We start from the raw sequence: 23363 nt of genomic DNA, 5'->3' as shown, positions 1-23363 counted from the left end.
ATTAATTCTCTTAGGTGCACTGTCGTGCATTTTTATAAGAAAATCACCTGGTAGGTTGTTCCAAGCATCTTGGAGAACTTGACACAATTCTGCATTAGACTTTGTCTCTTTTGCTTGCTTCCATCTCTCCAGGTAATCCCAAACAGCCTCAGTGATGCTGAGATCAGAGCTCTTTGGAGGCCATGCCTTTTCCAGCACCTGCAGAATTGCTTGTGTTATAGAATTAACTGAAGTGTTATAGTTACACAGAAAGAGCATTGCAGGCAGACTGTAAGGTACAACACCACAATCTTACAGTACAAGATTCCAACAGTCCAAACAAGAGTGTACCCCCACATTCCAAAGACATGCGAGTTAGTAGGTTAATTGGTCACAGGGGTGTAATTGGGGTTTGTGGAAATGCGACTGTTACAGTGCTGTATCACAAAATAAAAGAGGCCCATTCAATTATCTTACAATGGCGGGTACAGGCAGGACACGAGCCTGGTGGTGCATAATTTCAGGATTTTGTATGTTCTGCCCAATTGGGAAGGGGGATGGAGAAGAGGGAATATCCAGGTTTAGTGGTGTCTTTGTTATGTTGGCTGCTTTACTGAGGCAGTGAGAGGCGTAGATGACAGATTTGCCTCAGGAGAGAATTTAAGAAGCAGTGTTATGAAATTCTACATCAGATGTATAAATAGATCAGGAATACATTCTTATCATGTTGGACAAGGAGCATGTTATCTGATGTAGATTATTTCTTGATAAAGCTAAGCTAGGGATGATTACGGCACAGTAATTAATGTTTGTGTAAGAATGTCATTGTTTATCAAGGGTACGGAGCAAACCAACGGGGATTGCCTGCCATGATAAATGCAGAGAGTGTTAAAGAGTACTAAAGAAACTACCTGTGTTCTCCACCTCTCCTGTCCCACACATACGCAGAGAAAATTGAGACAGTATATCTAGACAATAATAACAGATGCACCATGAAGCTGTAATATAATCTCCAAGTTCAAATGAAGGTTATAAAGCACACAAAGCGTTTCTCCTGTGGTTTATTAATATCACCTAGGCTCCTCAATTAGACTGCAGCCTTGCAGTAACTCGAGGGTGCCTATTTTTCTCCGCACACAAAGTGGCAAACAGAGGCTTATTTATACACCAGCAGGCTTTAATGTTGCAATGGCCTTTGCCACTGCTACGTTGATCAGGCAGAGACATTTTCATGATAACCTGCGTGTGCCTGAAGGATACAGAGTGGTGGAGGGGTAGCTGTTGGTTTAATAAATTGCTCCCCTGCTGATTAAAAGCTGACATACTCAATCAAAGCGGAAAATCGGATTGTTATTGCGAGCTGCAATTTACTGTTGTGTTGTGTTCAGAAGTGTGACATGATTGCTGGCATTTTTAAGAGAGAATAAACCCACTCTGGTTTCCTTTATGATTCGATATGTTTGTCGTACACTCAAAATATCTATTTGTTCTGTAACAACTTGATTTTAAAAGTTTTGTTCGTGGATATCTATAATTACGTGCTATATGCACCTCGTGCTGTGTGTGAATATCGGTAACTGTGATTTGCACCTTTGCCCCAGAGAAATGCTGTTACATTTGGCTGTATTCATAAGAACATACTGTAAAATATAGGAGCAGAATTAGGCCATCTGGCCCATCATGTCTGCTCTGCCATTTCATCATGGTTGATCCAGTTTTCCTCTCAGCTCCAATTTCCTGCCTTCCTCTGCATCAGTTCATGCCCCGACCAATCAAGAATCAATCAATCTCTTCCTTAAATAAACATACAGACTTGGCCTCCACAGCTCCCTGTGGCAGTGAATTCCACAGAAAAACCACTCTCTGGTTAAGGAAATTCCTCCTCATCTTGGTTCTAAAAGGACACCCCTCTCTTCTGAGGCTGTGTACGCAAGTCTTAGAATTTTCTACAATAGGAAACATCCTCTCGACATCCACTCGATCAAGTCCTTTCACCATTTGATAGGTTTCAATGACGTCATCCCCTATTTTTCTGAATTCCAGTGATTACAGAACCAGAGCCATCAAATGCTCTTCAATCCAGGAATAATTTCCGTGAGCCTCCTTTGAACCCTCTCCAGTTTCAGCCTATCATTTCTAAGATCAGGCACCCAAAACAGCTCTCAGCACTCCAAGTGAGGCCTCATCAGTGCTTTATAAAGTCTCAACACTTTTGTATTCTAGTCCTCTTGAAATGAATTGTATTTCACCACTTTCTCACCACAGACACAACCTGCAAATTAACCTTTAGGGAATCCTACACGAGGACTCCCAAGTCCCCTTGCATTTAAGATGATGGTATCTTCTCTCCATTTATAAAATAGTCTACCCTTTCATTTCTTCTACCAAAGTACATGACCACACACTTCCCAACACAATATTCCACCTGCCACCTCTCTGCTTATTGTCCTAATCCGTCCAAATCCTTCTGTAGCCTCTCTGCTTAGAAACATAGAAACATAGAAATGTACATCACATTACAGGTCGTTTGGCCCACAACATTGTGCCGACCATGTAATCTACTCCAGAATTTCCCTACTGCATATTCCTAAGCTCCATGTACCTATTTAAGAGTCTCTTAAAAGATCCTATTGTATCTGCCTCTACCACCTTTGCTGGCAGTGCATTCCACGCACCCACCACTCTGTGTGGAAAACTTACCTCTCACATCCCCCTTGAACCTACTTCCAAGCACCTTAAAACTATGCCCCCTCATGTTAGCCATTTCAGCCCTGGGAAAAAGCCTCTGGCTAACCACATGACCAATGCCTCTCATCTTATACACCTCTGTTAGGTTACTTCTCATCTTTTGTTGCTCCAAGGAGAAAAGGCCAAGTTCACTTAATCTACTCCCAATGTTCTCCAATCCAGGCAACAACTTTGTAAATCTCCTCTGCACTCTCTCTATAGTATCCACATCCTTCCTGTAGTGAGGTGACCAGAACTGAACACAGTGCTCCAAGTGGGGTCTAACTAAGGTCTTTATTAGCTGTAACATTATCTCATGGCTCTTGAACTCAATCCCACTGTTGATGAAGGCCAACACACCATATACCTTCTTAACAATACTGTGAATCTGTGCAGCAGCTTTGAGTGTCCTATGGACATGGTCCCTAAGATCTCACTGATCCTCCACACTGCCAAGAGTCTTACCATTAATATTATATTCTGTCTTCAAATTTGACCTACCAAAATGAACCACTTCACACTTATCTGGCTTGAACTCTATCTGCCACTTCTCAGCCCAGTTCTGCATCCTCTCGATGTCGCGCTCTAAACTCTGACAACCCTCCAGACTATCCACAGCACCCCCAACTTTTGTGTCATCAGAAAACTTAACAACCCACCCTTTTACTTACTCATCCAGGTCATTTATAAAAATCACAACTAGGAGGGGTCCTAGAACAGATCCCTGCAGAACACCACTGGTCACCGTCCTCCATGTAGAATACGAACCATCCACAACCACCCTTTGCCTTTTGTGGGAAAGCCAGTTCTGGATCCACAAATCAAGGTCTCCTGGGATCCCATGTCTCATTACTTTCTGAATGAACCCTGCAGGGGGAAACTTATCAAATACCTTACTGAAATCCATATACACGACATCCACTGCTCTACCTTCATCAACATGTTTTGTTACATCCTCAAATAATTCAGTCAAGCTCATAAGGCACAACCTGTTCTTGGCAAAACCATGCTGACTATCCCTAATCAGATTATGTCTTTGCAAATGCTCATAAATCCTGCCTCTCAGGATCTTCCCCAACAACTCGCTCATCACTGAAGTAAGACCCACTGGTCTATAATTTCCTGGGTTATCTCCACACCCTTTCTTGAATAAGGGAATGACATTTGCAACTTTCCAATCCTCTGCTACTTCTCCTGTCCTTACTGATAATGAAAAGCTCAACGCCAAAGGCTCAAAGGCTCCTACCTCGCTTCCCACAGTAGCCTGTGGTATACTTCCTCAAAGCTGCCTGCCCGTCTACCCATCTTCATATAGTCTGCAAACTTTGCAAAAAAGCCATCAATTCCATCATCCAAATCATTGACCATATAATGTAAAAATAACGGTCCCAACACAAACCCCTGTGGAACACCACTATTCACTGGTAGACAAACAGAAAAAGCTCCCTTTATTCCCACTCTTTGCTTCATGCCAATAAGCCACTGCTTTATCCATGCTAGAATCTTCCCTGTAATACCATGGGCTCATAGCTTGTTAAGCAGTCTCATATTTGGCACCTTGTCAAAGACCTTCTGAAAATCCAAATTACTCAACATCAACAGTGCAATACATAAAATTACTACAGTATTGTGCAAAAGTGTTAGGCCCATAGCTGTATAAATATTTGTCTAAGGCTTTTGCACAGTGCTGTATTTACCAATTCATGGACAGGCTTTGCAAATTAGCAGGATGATCTCTCAGTAGATACATACATAGAGATATTTGCTATGAATTGGGACTGGGAAAATCCAGCCTTTATGACATTATTTAACTCCTTTGTTACGCTGTACCACCACCACCTTTTTAATTAATTCTCTCTTGACTCCACTCCATCATAAAACTTTCCTTTATTCTCTCTGCTCTTCTTTGCAACCTAAAGTTTTTAAAATTTTTGATTTTTTTCTAGCTTCCTTCTTCTACTTGTAAAGTTTAATGGTTAGCACAAAGCTTTACAGTCCAGGTGAACCGCATTCAATTCCCACCAGCGCCTGTAAGGAGTTTATACTTCTCCTGTGACCATATAGGTTTCCTCCGAGTGCTCCAGTTTTTCCTTCAGCAATCTAAAGATGTACTGGTTGGACATGGTTCTACCTGGTTTGTAGGTTAATTGGTCATTGTAAATTGTCCCAGGATTAGGCTGGGCAACGTGGCCTGAAGTGCCTGAAGTCCTATTCCGAGCTGTATCTCAATAAATAAAAAAGTAAATAATCAAGGTGCATTACTGCTAACGACTGTGGTGGAGTGTGGAGCAAAGAGACAGAAAGTATATCCACTAAGTTACCCCCTCCTCAAACAAAACTCAGAAAATATCAAAAAGTATAATGCTTTTCAGAAAGTCAAATCTGTTATATACATATGATAGCACTGATATCCTAACAAACTATCAATATTAAGTTGTGTCCCAAAGATCCCAGTTTAACAATTAGATCGTTGCTTGCACCTCATAGGATCTACATTCAAACAATAGAGGCATAGAATATAAGAGCAGGGATGTGATGTTGAGGCTCTATAAGGCACTCGTGAGACCACACGGAGTATCGTGTGCAGTTTTGGGCTCCTTATTTTCAAAAGAATTTGCTGACATTGGAGAGGGTTCAGAGAAGATTCACAAGAATGATTCCAGGAATGAAAGGGTTACCATTTGAGGAAGGTCTGGCAGCTCTTGGTCTGTATTCCCTGGAGGAGAATAAGGGGGGAATCTCATAGAAACATTCTGAATATTAAAAGACCTGAACAGATTAGATATGGCAAAGTTATTTCCCATGGTAGGGGATTCTAGGACAAGAGGGCACGACTTCAGGATTGAAGGACATCCATTTAGAACTGAGGTGTGGAGAAATTACTTTAGTCAGAGGGTGGTAAATCTATGGAATTTGTTACCACAAGCGGCTGTGCAGGCCAAATCATTGAGTGTACTTAAGGCAGAGATAGATAGCTTCTTGATTAGCCAGGGCATCAAAGGGTATGGGGTGAAGGCAGGGGAGTGGGAGTGACTGGAAGAATTAGATCAGCCATGATTGAATGGCGGAGCAGACTTGATGGGCCGAATAGCCTGCTTCTGCTCTTATATCTTATGGTCTTATGGTCTTAATATATGCTGCACTATTTTTTAACAAGTGCACTCCCAACAAATGGCCTTGTATCATTCATATGCATTCTTTACAAGAAATTATTCAGCCTAGTATGTCCAATATGTTTGTAAGTCTAACTTCTCTCCTCTTATACTCATCTCTCAGTTGAGTTCCCACCATCCTCTGAATTTTATATAAATGCTGTCTTTTGCCAACTTTGTTGCCATAGTGATTGAATAGAATCTTTTAAGTATGGAGTTCACCTCCCCTTTATGCAAAGGCACCACTGCATTTACATTCTTAGCTTTAAATGATTACTTGGCTGGAGTATCTGCCAGCTTGTTTCCTTCAACCCCAACATGGGCTGGGACGCATATGAAATGCATATGTAAGCCTAGACACTACCTCACAGCTGTTCCCTAATCTCAAGAAGAACATCTGGCCTAGAATTTGAAATACAGCACCAATATTAATAGATGTCAAAACTGAGAACCATAGGATGATAAGACCATAAGATATAGGAGCAGAATTAGGTCATTTGGCCCATTGAGTCTGCTCTACCATTTCATCTTGGCTGATCCATTTCCCTCAGCCCCAGTTTCCTGCCTTCTCTCCGTAAGCCTTCATGCACTGACTAATCAAGAGTCTATCAACCTCTGCCTTAAATATATGCAATGATTTGGCCTCCACAGCTGCCTGTGGCAATGAATTCCACAGATTCACCACTCTCTGGCTAAAGAGGATCCTCCTTTTCTTTGTTTTAAATGGATGTCCCTCTATTCTGAGGCTATATCCTCTGGTCTGAGACTCCCCACCATAAGAAACATCTTCTCCACATCCACACTATCGAGGTCTTTCAATATTCAAAAGGTTTCAATGCAGTCACCCCTCATTCTTCTGAACTCTAGTGAATATAGGCCCAGAGCCAACAAACACTCCTCATATGACAAACCTTTTAATCCTGGAATCATTTCTGTGAACCTCCTTTAAACCGTCTCCAATGTCAGCAAATCCCTTCTTAGCTAAAGGGCCCAAACCTGCTCACAATACTATAAGTGAGGCCTCACCAGTGCTTTATAAAGCCTTAGCATTATATCCTTGCTTTTATCATCCTCGAGAACAGATCAAAACCCAGAAGTACTTCTTCGATCCATTCCAAGACTAAAATAATAGCAACCCCCTCTCAGACATGAATACTGATAACTTATCTGATAATCTTTTCTTAGTGGTCATCAGAAACTTTGGAATGTAGCTTTAGTAGAATGTTACCCTTTATTTCTCCCTCCACAGATGCTCCCTCACCTCCTAGTAACCAACTCACTGAGGCAGCTTGTCATTTTTACTCTTTGTGCAGGGTCTTGATCCAAAACGTTGATGATGCCTTCCTCACTGCAGGTGGCCCTGAAGTCCTCCAGCAGATCAGGGATACAAGAAATTGCAGATTCTGGAAGATAGAGCAATGCACAGAGTGTTAAAGGAACTCAGTGGGGCCGGCATCATCCATGGATGGGAAAAGAATCGTCAACATTTCGGTTTGGGACCCTTCATCTCCCCTTCTATAGATGTCACCTGTCTTACTGATTTACTCCAGCAGATTGTCTTTTTGTTCCTTGAAACACTCCTCTGGACCTTGTCAGTGCATGGAGTGTCTCACTGAGAAAATGTCACTGAGGACGGGGAGGAGACTGTTGAGTATGACTTGATCAACGATTCATCAGAAACAACCAGAAACTAGTAGGATTGATGATAAGAACATACAATAAAATGTGGGAGGAAAGATGAGAGATTCTGCAGATTCTGGAATCCAGAGCATCACATGCAAAATGTGGGAGGAACTCAGCAAGTCAAGCAATATCTATGGAAATTAATAAACAGTTGACTGCTAGTTGGAAGGTGATAGGTGGGAAAGCTCAAGGACTGGAGAAGATTGAATTTGATTGGAGAGGAGAGTGAACCAGAAAAGAAAGGGAAGGAGGAAAGGACCCAGGGGACAGTAATAGGCAGGTGAGAAGAGGTAAAAGTTAGAGTGGGTATCGAGGAAGGGGTGGGGAGAATTTGCTTACCAGAAGGAGAAATCAGTATTTATCGCTTTGCTTGTGAGAGGTCAATTCAAAAGACTGATAACCAATGGACAAAATCTTTCCTTGAGTCTGGTAGAGAAACATTTTCTCATGATTTTGTATTTCTGCCTGATGGGCAGGGGAAGAAGAGAGAAACCACAAGGTGTGAGTGGTCTTAATAAAGTAAAATACTGTGGACGTTAGAAATAGGAAATAAATTGAGGACTCATTGGAAATACTCAGTCAGCTAGGCAGTGTCTGTGGAGACAGAAACAGTTCAGTGCCATCCCTCTAACCTACTCCAGGATCAGTGTACCTCTTCCCTCCCACATAGCCGTCCATTTCTCTCTCATCCATGTGCCTATCTAACAGTCTCTTAAATATTCCTAACATATCTGCCTCCATCATCAGCCCTGACAGCGCATTCCATGGACCTACCACTGAGTTAAAAAAAACTCGCCTCTGAGAGTTTTGGAGCAATGTATAGTTAAAACAAAAGAGGGAAGTCGCAGAGAGAATAAAAGGTAAAGTGTGGAGACCCAGAGAGATCAAATAATGCCAGTTATATTGAAGGCTGATGAATAACAAAAGGGGAGTTTCAAGGAAGGTACAGTATGAACCAGCTTGGGTACTTCCTTTTCTGCCTGCCACCATTTTGAACACAGAACATACTGTCGAACATTATAGCACAGTACTGGCCTTTCAGCTCACAATCACGAGAAAATCTGCGGATGCTAGAAATCCAAGGCAACACACACAAAATGCCAGAGGAACTCAGTAGGCCAGGTGGCACCTATGGAAAAGAGCAAACAGTCAACGTTTCGGGCAGAGACCCTTCATCAGGCCACGGTGTTCTGCCATCCCTCTAACCTACTCCAGGATCAGTGTACCTCTTCCCTCCCACATAGCCGTCCATTTCTCTCTCATCCATGTGCCTATCTAACAGTCTCTTAAATATCCCTAACATATCTGCCTCCATCATCAGCCCTGACAGCGCATTCCATGGACCTACCACTGAGTTAAAAAAAACTCGCCTCTGACACAACCCCCCCCCCCCAATACTTTCCTCCCAACACCTTAAATTTATGCCCCCTTGTGTTCGCCATTTCCGCCCTGGGAAAATAGATGCCTCCTGTCCACTTGATCTATTCCTCTTGTTATCTTATAGACCTCTATTAAAATCACCTTACAATTTTGCCGTTCAACTTCAGCATAAAATTTGTCTTGCACTGTGTTGCATTCATACAACTTGATTGTAAATGTGTCACAATTTGACTGGAGAAGCTAAAGGGAGAGAACTAGTTCCAGAATATTCAGTTCTTTAAGGAAAACCTATCAAATATTGAAAGGCTTAGGTAGAGTTGATATGGAGAGGATGTTTCCTGTAGTGAGAGAGTCTAGGACCAGAGGGCACAGCCTCATAATAAAGGGGCTTCCATTTGGAACAGAGGTGAAGAGGGTGCTCTTTAGCCAGAGGGTAGAGAATCTGTGGAATTCTTTGGCACAGATGACCGTGAAGGCCAAGTCATTTGATATGTTTAGGACAGAGGTTGAGAAGTTCCTGATTAGGAAGGGTGTCGAAGCTTACGAGAAGAATGCAGGAAAATGGAGTTGAGAGGAATAGTAAATCAGTCATGTTAGAATGTTGGAGCAGACTCAATGGGCCAAATGGCCTTATTCTGTTCCTATGTCTTATGGTCTAAGAGAATTACTGCCAGAATATTTGGACCCTTAAGGATTCCATACATTCCACCCACCTAGTGTTAGGCTTTGAAAGTGTCCCAGGTCCTGTCAGAAGCAGAGAGTGGAAGAGTCATTAAGAGTACCGAAAGTGCATCCTTGCTCTTCAATAAACTGATCTGAGGTGAAAGCATGGACTCTCAGGAGGAAATTCATTATGAAGAGACAAAAGTGAAGAATGCAAATGGTTTGCAAAAAAAAACAGTTGAAAAATGAATCCACCACAAGCATTTCTTAGCAAGACAGGGCTGTGGGTTTGCATTAAGTTCAATTGCTGCTATATACAGCTGGTAATTAGATATTGATTTCATCTCTCAATGGATATGCCAGCTAGTGTTCTTCCTGTGTCAGTGTAGGTGTCCAGACTCTGGAGTAATCACTGAATGGCTTAGAAATATTAACATTTTATTCCAACAATACCTCATGTAGGGAAATGTGTGAAAATAATTACCGAGGACAGAGTTTGATCCATCAATGTCTGAAATAAATATATCCTGTTCAAAATTTGGCTGAATTAATTCAAAGAATTACAGTCCTAAAAAGCAGTCACTTTTTGCTTATAAAGCAGATATTAACACAGAATGATCAACTTTTTAGAATATTTATTCCCGGATTGCTGGCAAGGTAGCAACCCTCACCATTTTTAGAGGTTCATGCATAGAAAGCATTGTATCCTGATGCTTGGTATGGCAACTGCTTTGCCTGAGACCAAAAGAAAACACAGAGTTGTAGATGCAGCTTAGCGCATCAGTGAAACTAGCCTTCCCAAACCCCGGGGCTCAGTATACACTTTTCACTGTCAGCATAATCAAAATTCCCAGCCTCCCCTAGCCTTCTTTCTTCATGCCCTCCTCCCTGCGAGCAGAAGATTGTAAAGACTGAAAGCACGTACTACCAATCGCAAGGGCAGCTTCCGCCCACTGTTATAAGACTACAGAGTGTCTTTCGTTGTCCTGAGTGTCCTTGGAGGCTTGTGTGCCTCACTGATAAGGAGATCTACATTGGCTGGAGTCAGAGCTTTATGCTTTGCTGCTTGGTAGGGTCACCCATGACAAACAGGTCAAAGAGTAGGGGCCAGACTCAGAGTCACCCACCGATCCTCCAGGTTTTGGGGTTTCAGCTCAGGGCCAACAACCCTGACTGGTAAAACAAAATTGTCACAGAAACAGCACTGAAGAATCCTTCTACATCTGAGTGCAACGGTATACCTGAGTCTCCACCCAGGACTTACAAGACTGACAGTAGTGAAAACCGAGAGGAAGCTACTGACACAATGAAGGAAGCCCTGAACACCACCAGAGATTGAAGATCTTCATTGCTGCCCGAAACACCAGTGGTGTGTAATGGGCAGCAAGTAGAAGAAGAGCGTTCTTCGACTACGGTAAGATATACTTTTAACCTCAGAACCTATCTCATATGGCCTTGGACATTTTTGTCTGCCTACACTACACTTTCTCTGTAGCTACAACAATTTAACATTCTGATATGGTGTTTCCCTTGTACTACCTCAACATACCAATGTGATGAAGTGATCTGTGTGGATCGCATGCATAGCAAGCTTTTTACTGTACCGTAGTGCAAGAGACAATGATAAACCAATTTATTAGGTTAAGGGCAGTAAGTATTGATTGTCCTGTGCTTTGCAAAATCTGATCTGTCAGCAACAGTACCCAAGAAATTATTGGTTTGAACACCAGCATTCGGACTTTTGAATAAATATTGGATTAAGTTGGCTTAGTAGAACAGTTGGTAGAGCCACTGTCTCACAGTGCCAGAGTCCTTGGATCAAACCTGTGGAATTTGTGTGGAGTTTGCATTTTTTTCTGTGACTTACATGGGTTTCCTCCGCATGACCTGGTTTCCTCTGATATCCCAAAAACATGTAGGTTAACTAGCCATTGTAAGTTGTCCATAGTGTGTATGTGATAATACCCTGGTTAGACCACACTTGAAAGATTGTGTTCAGTTCTAGTTGCCTCATTATAGGAAGGATGTGTGAGATTTAGAGAAGGCGCAGAGGAGATTTGCCAGGATACTCTCTGGGTTAGAGAGCATGTCTTATGAGGAAATCTTTAATGAGATAGGGGTTTTCATTTTGGAGAGAAGGAGGATAAGAGGTGACATAATAGAGGTACCAAGAGACATAGATCAAGCGGATAGCCAGACACATTTTCCCTAGTGGAAATGGCTAATACAAGGGGGTAACATTTTATGGTAATTATCGGAAACTATAGGGGTATGTCAGAGATAAGCTGCAGAAGATCGTGAACACAGCGCAGCACATCACACAAACCAATCTTCCGTCCGTGGACTCACTTTACACCACACGCTGTCAGAGCAGTGCTGCCAGGATAATCAAGGACACGACCCACCCAGCCAACACACTTTTCGTCCCTCTTCCCTCCGGGAGAAGGCTTAAGAGCTTGAAGACTCATACGGCCAGATTTGGGAACAGTTTCTTTCCAACTGTGATAAGACTGCTGAACGGATCCTGACTCAGATCTGGGCCGTACCCTCCAAATATGCGGACCTACCTCCCAGTTTTTTTGCACTACCTTAATTTCCATTTTTCTATTTTCTATTTATGATTTATAATTTAAATTTTTAATATTTACTATCGATTTGTAATCCAAGGAGCGGGAAGCGCAGAATCAAATATCGCTGTGATGATTGTACGTTCTAGTATCAATTGTTTGGCGACAATAAAGTATAAAGTATAAGTGTTTTACATGAGACATTTGGGGGGTGTGGTCATGGAGACAGATACATTAGGGGAATTTACAAAATTCTTAGATAGGCACATGGGTGATAGAATAATAGAGGGCTATGTAGGAGGGAGGGGTTAGATTGATTTTCAAGGAAGTTAAAAGGTTGGCTCTACATCTTGTCCTGTGCTGTAACATTCTATATTCTATGTTATTGTAGCGTGATCATTCGAATTGAGTGTGATGTTCTCCAAAGGGGATGTCCAGTAGTGTGTCTTCAGGTTGCTGTAGAGACCCATATAACCATGATGTTAGGATGGATTCCAGTAATGGAGAATACTTGTGGGTGACTTTGTTTAACATGCGGAGGCTGATGCACGGACAGATCTGGATCAGGGTCCAGTGGCATGGAATGCAAGACCACTGGGGACCCTTCACTGCTTCCTCCACCTTGACTGCTGTAGTGATGTGTCATCATTTTCCACCAGCTCCACCAATGAGCTCTTGGTTGGATCACACTTTGTCTGGAACCTTCCCCTTGCTCTTACTGGCATGGATGACCTGACCAGGAGCTAAACTCCCAATTGTATCACCCTCAGGATTGCAGGAACTCACCAGCCTCTCCACCACGACAAGGTGACAGACCTTAGAGAAGACACTGTTATAAAATGGGGAAGCTGATGAGAACGCAGGAAAATACCATGAAATCAGTGTAGGATTGAATAGCAGGAGCAGATGAAGGAACCCAATCACCCTGCTCATGGACCGTTTGTCCTACTCCCTTCAGGGAGGAAGCTATGTATCATCCACGCCAGGACCACCAGGCTCAAAAACAGTCTTGTTCCTCAAGCAGTAAGGTTGATCAACACCTCCAACCACAAAGCCAACCCTCCACACCGCCACTCCCCCACCACCAGTACTTTACCATGTCAATCACTTTATGTACAGATACTCCTGAGCCTAGTGTTACTTTATGGACATACAATCAATCTATGAATATAAGCTATCTTACGTAATAACATATATTTATTATCTTATTTTTATCTTTATCATCAGATCCAGCATATCAATTATTTCATTCTCCTCTAGGGGCACAGTGTAAAATAGAGGAACATCCATTTGGAACAGAAATGAGGAGGAATTTCTTTAGCCAGAGGGTGGTAAAGCTGTGGAATTTGTTGCCACAGTTGGCTGTGGAGGCCAGGTCACAGCTAGAGGTTGATAGGTTCTTGATTAGTCAGGGAGAAGGCAGGAAATTGGGATTGAGAGGTAAATAGATCAGCAATAATGAAATCGTGTAGCAGGCTCGATGGGCCAAATGGCCTAATTCAGCTCCTATACCTTATGGCCTTATGGTTCTTTGATAATAATTCATGACACCAATACTACATTAATCCCTTTTGATATTCTCCCCACATTCTCATTAACTACCCCCAGAATCCACCACTCAGATTCAGATTCAAATTCAAATGCAAATACAGATGTAGATTCAGATTCAGATTCGGATTCAAATGCAGATTCAGATTGAGCTTCAGATTCAGATTCAGTTTCAGATGCAGATGCAGATTCAGGTACAGATTCAGATTCAGATTCAGTTTTAGATTCAGATTCAGATTCAATTTCAGTTTCAGATTCAAATTCAGATTCATTTTCAAATTCACATTCATATTCCGATTCCAATTCAGTTTCAGATTCATATTCGTCTATCACATGGCATTTAAACATATAGTGAAAGAGTTTGTTTGCACTAACAACCAACACCATCTATGGATGTGCTGGGACAATTTGGTTGACATAAATTAATATTTCCATGTGTTTTGTTGTGTTTAATATACCAAGATTCAAAGTACATTTATTATCAATGTATACAATATACAAGCCTGAGACTTGACTTTCCACAGACAGCCACAAATCAAAGGAACACCACAGAACCCATTCAATGCAAACATCAAACACCCAACATGCAAAGAAAAAGAACAAATCATGCAAATGGCAAAAAATGAATGAAAATGAGAATATAAAACTTTTCAAATGACAGAGTCCTTGAAACAGTGTAGGAATGTTCAGTTTAGTTCAGGTGGGCATACTAAAGTCACTCTTCAAACAAACTAAAACAAAGCTTTATAGATTTAAAAAGTAATTCTTTTAGTTGTCTTACAATATTTGACTGGAGTAATAATAATATAATTGTGAGCTGTCATACTGCTTGATTCCTAGTTGATATTGATTGGTTTCTAAATCAGTGTGGAACTTCAAGCATGAAACAACGGGAGGATTGGAAAATGGTTTGAGAAGGTCTGCTGTAGAACGTCTTCAAATTAAATTCTTGGTTAATGCTGTGGAGATTTGATGATAGAATGTGATTGATTCAATTGAAAAAATTCATCTGTTAGAGATGATTATGGTATAATTTAATGGAGACCATTGACGGTGGAACTAATGGTTCTGTCAGAACGATAATTTACTTTGTTTATACATTTGAGCAGATAAATAGCCAAGTACAGAGATGTGAGCAACTAAAATATATTTTCTGAAAATGCTGAGATCAGCATCTGTGGAGAGAGAAACTATTAGAGTTTCAGGTTCAGTTACCCTTCTGATGAAAATAGTTTGGGAAATTTTCTTCCAAGAATGCCAACTTAAGTCCTATGATCTAGTTATGAAGTCTCAATTGATATAATGAAGGAAGTGTTGATTATTTATTCCCCTTCATAGATACTGCCCAACCTGCTGATTTCCTCCTGCATTTTGTGTGTGTCTTCCTCTGGATTTCCAGCATCTGCAGACTCTCTTGTGTTTTGGATGTGGAGTATCCCCTTTTCTGTGTACACTTCTATGATTGAGGAAACCAAGGATCCATTAAGATGAAGGTTAGAATTGGGCTTTAAGAAGATGATAACTCATGAGCCTCAGGTCCCACACCAGCAGGTTTAGGAACAGTTAGTAACCATCAACCAGAGGAAATCAACTTCACTCAACTTCACCCAACCAACACTGAATGATTCCATGACATATGGACTCACTTTCAAGGACCCATGCTCTCGATATTAATTGTTTGTTTGTATGTTTGATTATTTATTTATTTGTTTGTTACTATTTGTATTGGCACAGTTTGTTTCTTTTGCACATTGGTTTTTTTTTGTCTTTGTTGTGTGCAGTCTTTCACCAATTCTATCGTGTTTCTTTGTATTTACTATGAAAATGAATCACAGGGTTATATAGAAAGTGACATATGTGTACTTTGATAATGAATTTACTTTGAACTTTGAACACATAAGATGGCAGTCACTTACTGATTGTCACTGAAGATTCCCTAGTTCTTTATCTCTCTGAGTTGACTTTGCAATTTACAGCAAATTAGGGAATGTGGAAAATTACATCTTGGAAGTTAACACATTATGGGACTTACTCAAAGAACAGGATAGCCCTTGTTTTTTTTTATATATCAGAAGGATCTAGAAGAACAAGTAAATAGTTTCCTGAAAGTAGAGTAATAGGTAGGTAGAGTGTTGAAGAAGGCTTTTGACATGCTGGCCTTCATCGGTCAGAGCAATGACTAGGATGTTATGTTACTATTGTTTAAGGGAAAGGTGAGAATGTATTTGGAGTATTGTGTTCTGTCTTGGTCACCCTCCTGTAGGAAAATTAACATTAAGTGGAAAATTGTGTAGAAAACGTGTTGCAGGGCTCGATGGACAGGAACATAGGCAGAGGTTGAGCAGAGCAGGACTTCATTCTTTGGAGCGTAGGAGATTGAGGGGTGACCTTACAGAGGTGAATAAAATATTGAGTTGTACAGATAGGGTAATGTATACAATATTTTTGCCAACATTGAGGATTCAAGAACTAGAGGACATAGGTAGGTTTAAGGTGAGCCGGGGTAAGATAGTGGGAATCTGAGGGGGTACGCAGATGTGGCATGTCATCTAATACAAACATCTATAGATGCAAAGTGGAGATTATCCTGACTGAATGCATCACAGCCTGGTATGGAAACACCAAAGCCCTATGAATGGAAAAGTCTTCAAACAGGGAAAGCCTTCCCCACCATTGAGTACATCTACAAGAGCACTACCATTGTGAATGAGATACAATAGTTTTAGGACCCATACTACCAGGTTCAACCATCAAGCTCCTGAACCTGTGTGGAGAACTTCACTCACCTCATCCAGGTTGTGTCCATAGGCTGTGATTCCACAACCTGTGGACTCACTTTCCAGGACTCCACAACTCATCCTCTCAATATGATTTATTATTTATTTATTATCTTTTTTTTATGTTTGCACAGTTTGTCTTTTGCATAGTTTGTCAGGCTTTGTGTGTAGTTTTTCACTGATTCTGGTGTATTTCTTTGTTGTATTGTTTTATTCTTTGTTTTATTGTTTTATTTCTTTGTTCTATTAGCCTGCAAGAAAATGAACGTCAGCAGAGTTTATGGTGACAAGAATGCATACTTCGATAATAAATTTATTTGAACTTTAAGAGCTAGGTTTTTCCAGACGGAGAGTGATACATACGGTATGTGGAACAAACTTTCAGAGGAAGTGTTTGAGGCAAGTACAACATTTAAAAGATGTTTGGATGATAAATGGGTATGAAAGGGTGATAGAGCTATGGATCGAACAAAGGCAAGTGGGACTAGTGTGGTTGGGCATCTTGGTCGCTATGGAGAAGATGGCTGAAGAGCCTATTTCTGCACAGCATCAGTCTATGACTCTCCCTGCCAACATTTACTTTATACTTTATTGTCGCCAAACAATTGATACTAGAACGTACACTCATCACAGCGATATTTGATTCTGCGCTTCCCGCTCCCTGGAGTACAAATATTAAATATTAAAAATATTAAAAATAGTAAAACTTAGTAAATATTAAAAAATTAAATTATAAATCATAAATAGAAAATAGAAAAATGGAAAGTAAGGTAGTGCAAAAAAACCCAGAGGCGGGTCCGGATATTTGGAGGGTACAGCCCAGATCCGGGTCAGGATCCGTTCAGCAGTCTTATCACAGTTGGAAAGAAGCTGTTCCCAAATCTGGTTGTATGAGTCTTCAAGCTCCTGAGCCTTCTCCCAGAGGGAAGAGGGATGAAAAGTGTGTTGTCTGGGTGGGTCGTGTCCTTGATTATCCTGACAGCACTGCTCCGACAGCGTGCAGTGTAAAGTGAGTCCAAGGACGGAAACAACAGGAATTCTGCAGATGCTGGAAATTCAAGCAACACACATCAAAGTTGCTGGTGAACGCAGCAGGCCAGGCAGCATCTCTAGGAAGAGGCGCAGTCGATGTTTCAGGCCGAGACCCTTCGTCAGGACTAACTGAAGGAAGAGTGAGTAAGGGATTTGAAAGCTGGAGGGGGAGGGAGAGATGCAAAATGATAGGAGAAGACAGGAGGGGGAGGGATAGAGCCGAGAGCTGGACAGGTGATAGGCAAAAGGGGATACGAGAGGATCATGGGACTGGAGGTCCGGGAAGAAAGACGGGGGGGGGGGGTGACCCAGAGGATGGGCAAGAGGTATATTCAGAGGGACAGAGGGAGAAAAAGGAGAGTGAGAGAAAGAATGTGTGCATAAAAATGAGTAACAGATGGGGTACGAGGGGGAGGTGGGGCCTAGCGGAAGTTAGAGAAGTCAATGTTCATGCCATCAGGTTGGAGGCTACCCAGACGGAATATAAGGTGTTGTTCCTCCAACCTGAGTGTGGCTTCATCTTTACAGTAGAGGAGGCCGTGGATAGACATGTCAGAATGGGAATGGGATGTGGAATTAAAATGTGTGGCCACTGGGAGATCCTGCTTTCTCTGGCGGACAGAACGTAGATGTTCAGCAAAGCGGTCTCCCAGTCTGCGTCGGGTCTCACCAATATATAAAAGGCCACATCGGGAGCACCGGACGCAGTATATCACCCCAGTCGACTCACAGGTGAAGTGATGCCTCACCTGGAAGGACTGTTTGGGGCCCTGAATGGTGGTAAGGGAGGAAGTGTAAGGGCATGTGTAGCACTTGTTCCGCTTACACAGATAAGTGCCAGGAGGGAGATCAGTGGGGAGGGATGGGGGGGACGAATGGACAAGGGAGTTGTGTAGGGAGCGATCCCTGCGGAATGCAGAGAGAGGGGGGGAGGGAAAGATGTGCTTAGTGGTGGGATCCCGTTGGAGGTGGCGGAAGTTACGGAGAATAATATGTTGGACCCGGAGGCTGGTGGGGTGGTAGGTGAGGACCAGGGGAACCCTATTCCTAGTGGGGTGGTGGGAGGATGGAGTGAGAGCAGATGTACGTGAAATGGGGGAGATGCGTTTAAGAGCAGAGTTGATAGTGGAGGAAGGGAAGCCCCTTTCTTTAAAAAATGAAGACATCTCCCTCGTCCTAGAATGAAAAGCCTCATCCTGAGAGCAGATGCGGCGGAGACGGAGGAATTGTGAGAAGGGGATGGCGTTTTTGCAAGAGACAGGGTGAGAAGAGGAATAGTCCAGATAGCTGTGAGAGTCCTACCCAAGATCCACAAACCTGCCTGTCCTGGCCGACCTATTGTCTCAGCTTGCTCCTGCCCCACCGAACTCGTTTCTGCATACCTCCACACTGTTTTATCACCCCTTGTTCAATCCCTTCCAACCTATGTTCGTGACACTTCTCACGCTCTTAAACTTTTCGATGATTTTAAGTTCCCTGGCCCCCACCGCTTTATTTTCACCATGGATGTCCAGTCCTTATATACTTCCATCCCCCATCAGGAAGGGCTCAAAGCTCTACGCTTCTTTTTGGATTCCAGACCTAATCAGTTCCCCTCTACCACCACTCTGCTCCGTCCAGCGGAATTAGTCCTTACTCTTAATAATTTCTCCTTTTGCTCCTCCCATTTCCTCCAAACTAAAGGTGTAGCTATGGGCACCTGTATGGGTCCCAGCTATGCCTGCCTTTTTGTTGGCTTTGTGGAACAATCTATGTTCCGTGCCTATTCTGGTATCTGTCCCCCACTTTTCCTTCGCTACATCGACGACTGCATTGGCGCTGCTTCCTGCACGCATGCAGAACTCGTTGACTTTATTAACTTTGCCTCCAACTTTCACCCTGCCCTCAAGTTTACCTGGTCCATTTCCGACACCTCCCTCCCCTTTCTAGATCTTTCTGTCTCTGTCTCTGGAGACAGCTTATCCACTGATGTCTACTATAAGCCTACTGACTCTCACAGCTATCTGGACTATTCCTCTTCTCACCCTGTCTCTTGCAAAAACGCCATCCCCTTCTCGCAATTCCTCCGTCTCCGCCGCATCTGCTCTCAGGATGAGGCTTTTCATTCTAGGACGAGGGAGATGTCTTCATTTTTTAAAGAAAGGGGCTTCCCTTCCTCCACTATCAACTCTGCTCTTAAACGCATCTCCCCCATTTCACATACATCTGCTCTCACTCCATCCTCCCACCACCCCACTAGGAATAGGGTTCCCCTGGTCCTCACCTACCACCCCACCAGCCTCCGGGTCCAACATATTATTCTCCGTAACTTCCGCCACCTCCAACGGGATCCCACCACTAAGCACATCTTTCCCTCCCCCCCTCTCTCTGCATTCCGCAGGGATCGCTCCCTACACAACTCCCTTGTCCATTCGTCCCCCCCATCCCTCCCCACTGATCTCCCTCCTGGCACTTATCCGTGTAAGCGGAACAAGTGCTACACATGCCCTTACGCTTCCTCCCTTACCACCATTCAGGGCCCCAAACAGTCCTTCCAGGTGAGGCATCACTTCACCTGTGAGTCGACTGGGGTGATATACTGTGTCCGGTGCTCCCGATGTGGCCTTTTATATATTGGTGAGACCCGACGCAGACTGGGAGACCGCTTTGCTGAACATCTACGCTCTGTCCGCCAGAGAAAGCAGGATCTCCCAGTGGCCACACATTTTAATTCCACATCCCATTCCCATTCTGACATGTCTATCCACGGCCTCCTCTACTGTAAAGATGAAGCCACACTCAGGTTGGAGGAACAACACCTTATATTCCGTCTGGGTAGCCTCCAACCTGATGGCATGAACATTGACTTCTCTAACTTCCGCTAGGCCCCACCTCCCCCTCGTACCCCATCTGTTACTCATTTTTATGCACACATTCTTTCTCTCACTCTCCTTTTTCTCCCTCTGTCCCTCTGAATATACCTCTTGCCCATCCTCTGGGTCACCCCCCCCCGTCTTTCTTCCCGGACCTCCTGTCCCATGATCCTCTCGTATCCCCTTTTGCCTATCACCTGTCCAGCTCTCGGCTCTATCCCCCCCCCTCCTGTCTTCTCCTATCATTTTGCATCTCCCCCTCCCCCTCCAGCTTTCAAATCCCTTACTCACTCTTCCTTCAGTTAGTCCTGACGAAGGGTCTCGGCCTGAAACGTCGACTGCGCCTCTTCCTAGAGATGCTGCCTGGCCTGCTGCGTTCACCAGCAACTTTGATGTGTGTTCCAAGGACGGAAGATTGGTTTGTGTGATGTGCTGCGCCATGTTCACGATCTTCTGCAGCTTCTTTCGGTCTTGGACAGGACAACTTCCATACCAGGTTGTAATGCACCCTAGAAGAATGCTTTCTACAGTGTATCTATAAAAATTAGTGAGGGTTTTAGGGGACAGGCCAAACTTCTTCAGTTTTCTCAGGAAGTGAAGGCGCTGGTGGGCCTTCTTGGCAGTGAACTCTGCTTGGTTGGACCAAGTCAGGATTTGTGATATTGACCCCGAGGAACTAAAGCTTTTGACCTGTTCCACTTGCCCACCACTGATGTAAATTGGGCTGTGCGGTCCGCTACTCCTTCTGAAGTCAACAACCAATTCCTTCATCTTGCTGACATTGAGGGATAGTTTATTGTCTTCGCATCATGCCACCAGGTTCTTAATTTCCTCTCTGTACTCAAACTCAGCATTACCCGAGATACGGCCTACAATTGTTGTGTCATCAGCAAACTTATATATTGTGTTTGATGGAAACTTGGCTACACAATCATGGGTGTACAGTGAGTACAGCAGGGGACTGAGTACACAGCCTTGTGGGGCACCGGTGCTCAGAGTAATTGTAGAGGAGAGCTTGTCCCCTATTTTTACAGCCTGTGTCCTGTCTGTGAGGAAGTTGAAGATCCAGCTGCAGATCTGAGTGCTAAGGCCCAGGTTCCGGAGCTTAGGAATCAGTTTATTTGGAATGTTGGTATTGAAGGCAGAGCTGTAGTCAATGAAAAGTAGTCTTACGTATGCATCTTTATTCTCCAGGTGTTCTAAGGAGGAACGTAGGGCCAGAGAGATGGCATCTGCCATTGACCTGTTGCTCCGGTAGGCGAATTGCAAAGCGTCGAGGTTGACCGGTAGGCTGTGGTTGATGTGTGCCATAACCAATCTCACGAAGCACTTCGTAGCAATTGATGTCAGAGCCACAGGTCGATAGTCATTCAGGCATGCCACCTTGCTCTTCTTCGGCATTGGGATTATCGCTGCCTTCTTAAAGCATGAGGGAATCTTAGACTGAAGCAAGGAGCAAATGAAGATGTCAGCAAACACTCCAGCTAGCTCACTTGCACAGGCCCAGAGAACCCGCCCTGGGAAGCCATCTGGGCCCGTCGCCTTCCTTGGAGTTATCTTCAGGAAGGTCCTTCTAACGTACTCCTCGGTGATGATGAATCTCGATGCCACCAGGTCCAGTTCATCCGGAGGGAGCGGGACGCTCCTCTTCTGTTCAAATCTTGCATAGAATACGTTAAGTTCATCAGGAAGAGAAGTACCACAGTTATTGATATTCCCAGCCTTTTCTTTGTGCCCAGTGATCTCATTTAGACCCTGCCATAGTCTACTGGCATCCCTCTGGTTAGCCTGGGCTTCCAACTTGGCTCGATATTGCCTCTTGGCGCCCTTAATGCCTTGCCGGAGTTCATGCCTGGATTCTGTGTAGCGACTTGTATCTCCGGACCTAAAAGCCGCAGCTCTAGCCTTTAAAGGGACTTAACCAAAGAAGGAATAACAATATTGGCATATTTGTCCATGCCAGTTTTTCTGTTGTGTGAGAAGAAAATGTTAGCACTCTCACTGACAGTGCTAAGCAGAATTCTAATGGAAAAAAACACAAGAGATATTCATACAATTTGATGTGAAGTTAATAAATATGGTTTATAAATTACCAAACTGTTTGGAATTCATTTTGTGAAACTGTAGATTCATTGCTTCTCTGTCAGTGAGGGGCAGTCGTGCTGCCTTCTGAGACAGACCCGAATAAAACAAGGAGAAAATGAAAGCCTTTTATTTTAAATTATGGACAAAGAGAAAGGGAATTGAACTAAGATTGTAACGACGCAGATTCTAGAGGCTGGTGAAATTGACTCCATAAATAAGAAAAAGCAAAACAAGAATGGAAGCTAAGCAAAAAGCCCCAAAGAGGATAAATAACCCTGGACGAAGAAAAGGAAATATTTAAGTACCTCCAAGCCAGAAGCTTTGGATGTGACAGAAGAGAATTGGAAGGTTGAACAGTGGAGGGTAATTACAAAGATTTAGAGAGTTACGCTCAGCTGTGTTGGGATGTCCTCACATATCTTGGAAGCAGAGAGGTTGATGGAATTATAGGAGGTCAGAGCACAGCTAAGGTGAAAGGGTTTTATCCCACATCTCTGTGCAGTCACTGTGCAGCACCTGTAATATTGCCTGTGCACAATAATTGCTGTTTTGGGACCATCTTCGCTAAGGTTCAAATCTGAAAAAAAAAACAGACTGCTCTCCAAAGAGGCAATGAATAAACAAGCACTTGTTCTTTGAATTCACTGCAATTCATTGCATTTTATCTGTTATCTCCATTGCACTTTCCGGTCATTTTTTCCCATCCATTGCTCCCCCTCCCCCTTCTCCCTTCTTCCAAGCTCTTAACTGTATCTTGATAATGGGGATTGAGAGGGATAGTAAATCAGCATGATAAGAGCAGAATTGATGGGCTGAATGGTCTAAATCAGCCGCAATATCTTATGGCCCAAAATACCACAATAATAAACCTATTCCAATACCAATATGTTGGTTCCATGTGTGTTATTCTGTGCACTT

The sequence above is a fragment of the Mobula hypostoma genome, chromosome 7, assembly GCF_963921235.1.
Source record: "Mobula hypostoma chromosome 7, sMobHyp1.1, whole genome shotgun sequence".
NCBI classification, from domain to species: domain Eukaryota; kingdom Metazoa; phylum Chordata; class Chondrichthyes; order Myliobatiformes; family Myliobatidae; genus Mobula; species Mobula hypostoma.
The sequence above is the reverse complement of the archived record's forward strand: the minus strand, read 5'-3'. Positions refer to the sequence as shown.